This window comes from Mercenaria mercenaria, chromosome 10 (genome assembly GCF_021730395.1).
Source record: "Mercenaria mercenaria strain notata chromosome 10, MADL_Memer_1, whole genome shotgun sequence".
Classification (NCBI taxonomy): domain Eukaryota; kingdom Metazoa; phylum Mollusca; class Bivalvia; order Venerida; family Veneridae; genus Mercenaria; species Mercenaria mercenaria.
The window spans coordinates 48,775,612-48,785,577 of NC_069370.1; positions in this window are offsets into that span (position 1 = coordinate 48,775,612).

The following is a 9,966-nucleotide window of genomic DNA, read 5'->3' on the forward strand; positions in this document are numbered from 1 at the left end:
AAAAATGTTAAGCCAATGTATATTTTTCAAGGGACCAAATTCTGGTCTGCTGAGTGATTCACAAAAAAAAACCCAAAGGGACAAAACCCTGCTAAAATTAACAAACCCAAAATGTCGGCTCTAGGTCAAATACTTTTTGAGATACATGATTATCATGAAACAATGAACTGACATACAGAAGAATTCGAACTTCATTGACATAATTACCCTAAGTGGCTCACCTTAGAAATGTTAAAAGTCACACTACATACAGCCCAGGCAGCTCCTAAAAGGGGTTAAGTAAAACCATTTGAACATATTTGAGAGAGGACTTCACAATGATTCTACAGAACAAGTTTGATGATCTTTCAAGCGGTTCATGAGAAGAAGTTGTTTTAAGATTTTTTTTATTTTTAGCTCTGGCAGCCTAAAACAAAGGCCAAGCCAAACTCTTCGAATAAAGTTGTGAGAAAACCTTACAAGGATGCTATGAGCCAAGTTTGGTGAAGTTCAATCAAATGGTTTATGAAAAGAAGTTGTGTAAAGGTTTGTCTATTTTTAGCTCTGGCGGTGCTAAAAGGAGCCAAACTGAACCAGTCGAACAAACTTGAGACAGGACTATGTGAGGATGCTTAAATACCAAATTTGGTGAAGATTGATCCATATATCAAAATCCAACAATGCACGACAAAGTTATAGGCTGGACACAATTTTCCAAACAAACACAATTTAAAACACATCCATGCAAATGTGAACAGGGCCAATACAATGGGCAAAAGGGAATAAAAGTTGACACTTCTGCTGTACCCCACAAAGCAGAGCACAATTTTATACTGTGACTAGTAACTAATACATCAGACATCCGAGTAAATCAAGACTATGTGCCAATCCACAAACTGCCTGCCTGCCTCAATCCCCACCTCCCCGGCGATGTAAAAATTTTGCAAAGATATGATTTTATTTGGACACTACAACCACCAGTTACCTGGTGAAATCTGCTCAAAGTTTTGTTCTTCCTCTGCCTTGATCTCAGTTTCCATAGCAGCTTCTTTCTTCACAAATGAACTCTCAACCCCTTCCATCGACGGCATTGCTTTCACCTCTGCCTTTGTCTTAACAGGGCTTGTTGCTAAACAAAACACAAACAAAAGAAATTAGCAAAATGCAAATCTGCCGATTTCTTTAAAAAAAAAAAAAAGTTTTAGAAAAGTGAACATATTAAAGGATGGTATGCCTTCCTTACATGAAGCTTTCATCCATGTATACAGGTATGATACAAACTCTTGCTGACATGTGATATCCAATGCTTTGTAACGGACCGGTAATGAGCAAAGGAACTTTTCTCATGACCATTCAGCCACAATTACAATGTATATTTTATGTAAGCAGGGCTTTGCTTCATAATTCCTGTATCCATGATTAAAAGACGGGATTAATAACTAACAACGCAAAACATTCACACATTTTAAAATTCTAAACTTTTTCAATTTTTTTCTTCAGATTAAGCATGTCAGAAATTTTGAGTTGTTGACTCAAACTGTTATAAATTTGGTTTAAATTTTTGCGTTAAAGCTTTGAATAAATGTCTTTTTAATGAAATCAAAACTTTTTGAAAAAATGTCTAACATAACTGAGAACAGTATACCAGAAAGCATCAACTATCAGCCATTCTAATGGCGACTCATGGTCTTCATCAATACCATACATAACCCAGCTGTCACAAGTGTGGCGTGTAAACTGTCATTCATGTGTTCTTTCTGATCATCTCAAACACATTCTGGTGGGCATGAAATATTTCAACCATAATAAGGCATTGTGTCCTATCATATTATCTCATGCAATAGCTAAGATGCCGAACATATCCAATATCGTGCTAGTAAATTTTCTTGTTTACAGCCGAAAGTGTTTCAAGTTCTGAATAATCAAAGTAAAAGAAATGAAGACATGAAGCATTTGCATTCTTAATGCCAACTAGATAAAGAATGAAAATCAGTCATTTATATACTAGTTCTAAATATAATTTTCTTGCCCAAGATGATGTTTCAGACAATCAGAAATACCAAATGCTGACAGAAACCCCACACAAAGTAACTGTGCTGCACTATGCATAATACCAAGGACTACAGTGACAATCTCAAGTCTTATTCAGACAGACATTTTCATAATGCCTGTACAAGTAAGACAAGGTGACATACTGTAATTGACACAGTTTTGCAGATATCCAGTATCCAACAAATAACTTCACAGATCTATGTTGATAACAAATATGCCAAAAATGTGAATTTCTTATTCTCATGCAAATTAAATCTTTTTAAAGCTAAATATGCTGATAAATATTTTTTTTTCAAGTTTGTAACTTAAAATTTTTCAGTTTCTTACTTTTTAGCTATATTAAGTTATCTGCAATAGTTACATTTGCACACTGTATATCTGGTCAAGTATCTATTACAGTAGAGAGACTATTCACACTTAGACGGAGTTGATGCCCTTGATGTGTTGGTCACTCACCACACCACAACAATAACAAGATGAGTGCACAGACAGCATGATTCCCTTCCTTGCCAGCATAGTAGCTGTATGGGTGGCTGACCGAATTCCATGTCCACCAGTCAGCCGTGTGAACAGCTAACAAAATTCCATGTTGGCTTGCAAGCCGTGTGAACGGCTAACAGAATTTCAGCCGTGTAGATAAGAAACACCTCTGTCCAGGAGTACTATCTGTATAGGGCAACAAATCAAACATCAGTACTTTACAGTAACACTTCCAGTACAACCACCAGTTTGATAACTGACATCCAGTCAATAAGTGACTTAACTCACATCCAGTCAATAAGTGACTTATCAAACTGTACAGACATACAACACAACTTTTGGCATGATTCCAACATTGAAATTAAATGCTAAATCATTTTAGCGGGATGTTATTCTAAAATAAAGACAATATATTAAGAACTATGCATTCAAATTAATTCTAATTTCTATTTCGAACTTGTGTTTTAGTAAATAAAGTGTCACCTGCAAAAACAATCACCATATCATTTATTAAAGCATGGTTATTTAAACATTTAAGTAGAATATGCTTGTATTTCCCTGGACAGTGGGAAATACTGGAAATACTGATAGATACTGGGTAACAAGCCAAAACAAGAGCACCGCCTACAGGTAACATCACTCGTCTGAAAGTGCTGGTCAGTACATGTATGTAAGAAAAGTGTTAATAGTTCAAAATGCAGGTTAGATTTATGGTTCTTGGCCTACATAGTCAACTAATGATGACAAACAAGTGTGCAATGTTTAAAAGCTGTATCTCTTATTGTTTTTGATGAACAAAATTTTAACCAAGAAACTCAAATTTTCTACATACAAAAGGAGCCATAATTCTACCAAAATGCATATCAGTGTTATGGTTCTTGGCCTACACAGTCACCTAATGATGACAAACTAGTGTGCAAAGTTTAAAGCTGTAGCTCTTTTGAGAAAAGGTGGACATAAACAAAAATTTTAACCAACGCCAACACCGATGATCAAGTGATGACAATACCTCATAGATTTTTTTTTAAAAATCAGACGATCTAATAAAATGAAATACCAGTAAGTATTTTATAGTGCTTGTATCAAAATGTCACAATAGAAGCACTTTTGTAATACAGAACAGGACTCACTGGTAGGATTAGTAAAGGGGCAAGTATATTGATCTCTATTTCCTATGCCAACACCATCATACAGAGGTCATACAGCATACCTGTTATGACACTAAAATCTCAATTTTGCCAAAAAAATGGAAATAAGGCGACGAAAGGTCTACTTCCTGTACCAGAACCTAGCTGCTGCCTTTAATCATGGAGGTAGTATAGAGATATATAGTGCAGACAAGATAATTGGTGCTTATTATTTATTATACTATATGTAGTTCCTTGCTGTGTTCTTTTCAGAATTATGAGGAATCAAAAATTATCTTTGCCTGACATAGCTGCTTTAAATTCTGGCAAGAATCGGAAATCATCAGGTCCAAGAAAAGTCACAAATTAGCTATATAGCTAAATCTGGCTATATATAGCTAGAAATAGCTATAAAATCAATAATAGTTATTCAATATATCATATGTCAATATTAGATTTAAACAGTTATTATCGCATCCAAATGGTTTATGAGACAAAAGACAATCACAAATGGAGATCTATGCAGTTTCAGTTTCAATACTTCAACTTCAACTGTGTTACATCCAACAAACAAATTTGATTATAACTGGAAGGTCAGGGGTCATTAGTAAATTCTTACTATAATACAAGGGCGAAATACATGTTGCAAATTTCTGCGATAAGTCATTACTAAATTAGTCTTTATGTAATGATGATTCTCATTTGCGAAAATGACCATTTTACATTTGACTTTGACATATTCTGCATTACTGTTTTTGGTTTTATAGCTAATTCTAGCTATATGTACCTAGTTTTAGCTATATAGCTAATTTGTGACTTTTCCGGGACCTGTTCATTACTATGTATAAACAAGAGTGCAAGAATGTCACAATATACGCCCGTCACAGCAAATTTCTTTACTCTAGCACCTGTATTTGCAAATGGAATTTTAATTTTGTGGTTGTTTAGTAATAACTAAGTGTTTTGTTTTTCTAAGTCCACAAAAAAACTCCTTACCAGGTGGTCTTGGTTTTTCCCTACGGTCAATTATAAAAAAGTTACAATATAAGTTATTTATAGTAACAACTAAGGGAAGTTAATCTTAAAAAAAAAAAAAAAAAAAAAAAAAAAAAAATTAAAAAAAAAAATTGTAAGTCCTCACAAAAATCTTTACCAGGTAGAGACTGGTCAAAATACACCTCAAAATTGGATGTAGCATGCATGTTGTACTACAGAAAAGTGGTCTCGATTTTTCCCTACGACTAGTAATGAAAAAGTTACAATATAAGCTATTTATAGTAACAACAAAGGGAAGTAATTCGAAAGAAGGGAACTGCGCATGACACTTCGTCTCATGATGGTGTATAATTGTGTCAAGTTACATCAAAATCCCTCCATGCATGAAGAAGAAATGCTTCGGACAAAGTCATTCTTGTATCTGACCTTTGGCCTCTAAGTGTGACCTTGACCTTAGACCTAGGGACCTGGTTCTTGCGCATGACACTCCGTCTCATGATGGTGAACAACTGTGCCAAGTTTCATCAAAATCCCTTCATGCATGTAGAAGATATGCTCCGGACAAGGTCTGTGGACGCCGCCCGCCCGCCCGCCCGCCCGCCAGGGGCGTTCCCATAATACGTCCCGTTTTTCAAACGGGCGTATAAAAACGGAAATTGTTCTCGCCAATGAAAACGTTTTTTACATCTGCCGTTTTGTCATTGAAAATCATGGCAAGCGAAGATAATTTGCTCTTGTAAGCAAAAAAAGTTAAATTATAGAACCTGTAAGTTAACTTAGTAGGATTAAAACCTAGTTTTTCAGTCTTCTCCGAGTTATGTCTGACCTCTCTTATACAGGCTGGTCACATTGCCCGATCGACCTTAAAAGCGCAGTTGAGCTATTATTGCCTGATTAGGCTAAAATTTATGAAAAGAAGTGTGAAATTAAGGCCATATCACATATAATGACATGGGTTCTGAGAAGGGACAGCTGTTTCAGGTGTATACGCTGTCAAAATGAGTAAACTGTCAAGTACTTGGTGTGGAACATTTCACATAATTTTACCAATATTGTTATAATTAAACTGTTATTTTTACAAACAGACACAGTATTCCTTAGTGTATCGGAAATAAACAAGTATAGTGGTATGTAACCTAACAATAATTCTACAACTACAACATATTTAATACGAAAATACCAAGGACATAGTTTACAAAATCAAAATGGTAGAATGTGTACATGTTGACATGAGATTTTCAGGAGTATTTTAATTATATTTTGTGTCAAAACTTGTACGTTTTGATAGATAATGTATTATTTGAAATGATTTATTAAAAGAAATAACTGTTATATTTTTATTTGCTTGCATACTGCATTTTTAGTTTATACATAATTTATTTTTAGGTCGAATGTGAAGGAAGTATTACAACTTATATTAATCACTCTAGACACCTCATTCCTGATGGAATCCATCCCCATGAGGGTATGAGAGAAGAGGCCAGTTTCCCTTTTAATGCTGAGCGCCAAGCAAGGGAGCTACTGGTACCATTTTTCACGTCTTTGCTTTGACGCGACGTAGCCAGGGATTGAACCCATGACCTCCCGCACTCGAAGCGGATGCTCTACCACTAGGTTATAATTTGAGGAGGTTTATTTATTGCATACATGCCATAATTTTTCAGGACCTTTCCGGGATTCTGAGTTAAAATTTCCGGGATTTTTACCCTTTGTCCGGGACATACACCGTGACATTAGTATTCGTCTGTTTCATGCATAAATCGAGGGCTTGGCGCAAAATTATTGTATCTTGTTCTTTATTTATACACTTACAATAGTTTTGCACCAAGCCCTCGAAATATCATAAAATTACATGCAGTTTCCGGAGATAAACATTGTTCCCTCGCTTAGGAATAATTTGCTGCAAATGTCGTCTAGCTTTCTAAGGGAGGTAAATAGGGTAATTCACGTCTATAGTTCGGCACGTGAATTGGTTGCGTTCCCGAGGTGAACTGAATTAAGATTGCTACATAAGAAGAATTAACCTGGTCATCGTGATTTAGAATCCAGCTTATTTGGTATCATTTTTATGCTTAAACGTTTATTTAATCATTAATAAAATGGAATCCTCAAAGGAATAAAATAAATCTTTTAGATAAAATCGATATAAAATATTTCGGGTTGGGTCAATTTTCCTGGATCGGTCGGCAAAGGCATTCAATAGTCAAAAGTTTAATTTAGAATATGTGTGACAATCAATCTACATTTTGAAAGATTACAACCTTTTAAAATAAATATCGTTTAATTGACCGTTATCAGCCATTTCTTCCAATCAAGGCTACATGTAGCTTCACCGCCTACGTGCTAAAAACAACGAGATTTTCGGCTATTGTTCCTAATATTAAATGATCATAAAACTGTTATTGATTGCATAATTTTGTCAATTCATAATCAGGGTCATCAAAATAGCCGACTGTAAATTAATCTGGGTCATCAAAAGATCGCAGGGCGCGTTCAATATGAGTGTATATCGGAGCTGGCTTAATCAACATGTGTCCCGCTCGAGGGCATGAAACTGATTATCGGATAATTAGGAATAAACAATGTGACACCGGGGACTGTTTATTGTGTTTTATTAATGTAAAATTCAACAATTTATAGACCAAAAAACTAGTTTTTTGGGAGGTTATTTTTGTTTTCTGTATTTTTATTTTTCCGGGACATTTCAACACTGTCCGGGACACCGGGACGAGTATGTGATTTCCGGGACAATCCCGGACAATCCGGGACGTATGACATGTATGTTATTGTCACTAGTACTGCGAGAATATTGGGGATCAGGTAACTTATTTAGTCAGAATGTACTCAGTTTGTATAGGACTTTTAAGAATTGCTGTCAAATCATTGTATGTGATATGACTCTAATTTCACACTTCTTTTCATAGCGAGCATAGCTCGCGAGCAATTGCGCAAAGCGCAATTGCGAGCGCGTAGCTCGCCTTACGGCAATGTGTAGGCGAATATAACAAAGGTGTGCTGAATGGGGCAAAATGATACAGCTGAAAAATTTTCCTCTCGTCTGGGCGCCGCCATTTTGGGTGCCGCCATTTTGTTCTACTTCCGTCAAAGTAGGGAAAATTGCTTTTTTTTTTAAATTTTATATTTGAGTTACAATCTCTATGTTCATTAGGTGTCTTTATTTTAAAAAAAGTTATGTTACGGAAATAATTCCAATTTTGCTTTTATTTTACAAAGTGCGTGTCCCTAGAGGACAGGTGCTCACAGGAAATGCTTTGTTGGCAGTGAATACAGAACTTCATTTGATTGCTGAATATTATCCATCACTCAAAAATAATGCAAGAAAGATTTCCAGTTGGTAGAAAAAAGTATGATTTTCTTTTAAAAGATCAAGCATTGGCCAGAAAATGGGATAAAATGTCATAAATAAGCATAAAGCCATAAGAACGCCACAAACAGGTAATGACGTCACAGTGACACCGGCTTTCCATAAATTTTGCAACGTATGATATTCACTGTTAAAGGTATAATGACACTAAATTTTTGTTTCTTTTCAAGTGAATAGGTTCTCGGAATTGTTTTAAGAAGTGAATAGTTTCTTTGCCGTTTAAGCTACGCTCGCTCAGAGGCTTTGCCTTTTTCATATTAAATTTAAGGACTATGCTATTTTGACAATGCAAAATTCCTATGTAAAACTGAGAATGTCGTAACAACACGAGAAATGCACGGGGATCAAAGAGAAACTAATGATATTGAAAAAATGTATCTCCGAGTAAATTATAAAGTATCAGTGACACTCAAAAGCATGTCCCAACAGTGTACTAGAAGAAAATGCATAGAAATTTTCGGTGCAAGTATTTGGTACCACAAGTCTCTCATATTTATAATATATATATATTCATCAATCAGGGATATGTCAGTGTAAATGAGCTGAGCGTTAGTTTTCAAAGAAATCGTCGTTAAACTGTGTTACACAAATCACACGTGCACCGCTTTTTTACAAAAATATGTCAGCCATGTTTTCTTCAGTGAACGAAATAAAAGGAGTACTTTACCTTAGGTTTCCTTATTGTATAGTACGATTCACTTTCTAATCTAAATAAAGCATCACTTTTTTTATAACATTCCACTGTCCGATCTTTCTGATCACTTAACGATCACTCACAATTACAAAATAAAATCAACGTGTCATCAAAATTATCACATTACACGGCTTCATGGACATCACGCCCTACTAACATTAAATTTGTAATCATGCGCCAACCAAACAAATGATGAAAGATCGGGACTTTTTCAAAGATATGTTTTATTTCCTGTAATTTTCTGATATTCTAACCTTTAAACAACCGAATTGTATGCACAGAAATAACGAAGAATTTATGGAATATAGCTTTTAGTTTAAATTTTGGACCTATCTTTTTCCAGCCCAACAACAGACATGTATATGTCACAAACCCGGCTTGTCCTCGAAATCAGTGTCAACGGTTACTAGAACATAAATACAATAAATAAACAATCGCTTACTATGTTCTTGCAAGGCCTGTAAGATGAAACGGCCCGTGTTTATACATTCATATATATTCCGTATCGGGAACATTGACAATCACACAGTTCGATCTTTACCACGAACATGAAAACAGTTACTTTTATTCCTTTGTTTACATTTCAAACAAGACGATTCACATATACGTTTAAGAACGTAAATTCCGTGCTTTCCGACCCTCATGGTGTGTAAACTTTTGTAATTAAAAGTATGGTGTATTCGGCCAACCATTTGTAATTTCTGACGGTAAATATCATTAAGAGTATCATTTATGTTCACGAAATTTAATTGAATATTTAAGTTTTATACTAGCAAAAGAAAAGCGTGATAGTCATGGTCGCTGGCTTTGAATTCCTCGCCCATCACCGACGTGGGATCGAAACCTCACTTGAGGTGTAAAACTTTTCACGTAAGGAAGCCATTCAGCTAGGTACTAGTCTGAGCTCCAAAAAATGTCTGGAGGGGCACCTGGAGTCTTTCTCCACCAACAAAACCTGGGAAAAGTTCATTGTGTCGTTTCGGTGTTACTCTCAATCAAACAAAATAAACATTGTTCCCGCTTTGGTTTGTTTGTTTGTTTGTTTATATTTTTATATAAATGAATATGCAAAAAGGGTATTTGTTTGTTTCAGTGTAACGTCAAAACATAATATTACAATTATATATCAACAGTGAACGCCACATGCATTATATTTTCACGAGGGGTTAATGCCTTGATCTTACATGTAAAACAAACATATTCCTAGTGTATAAAAGGTAAAGGTAAATATATATGTATATGTGTATGTACTC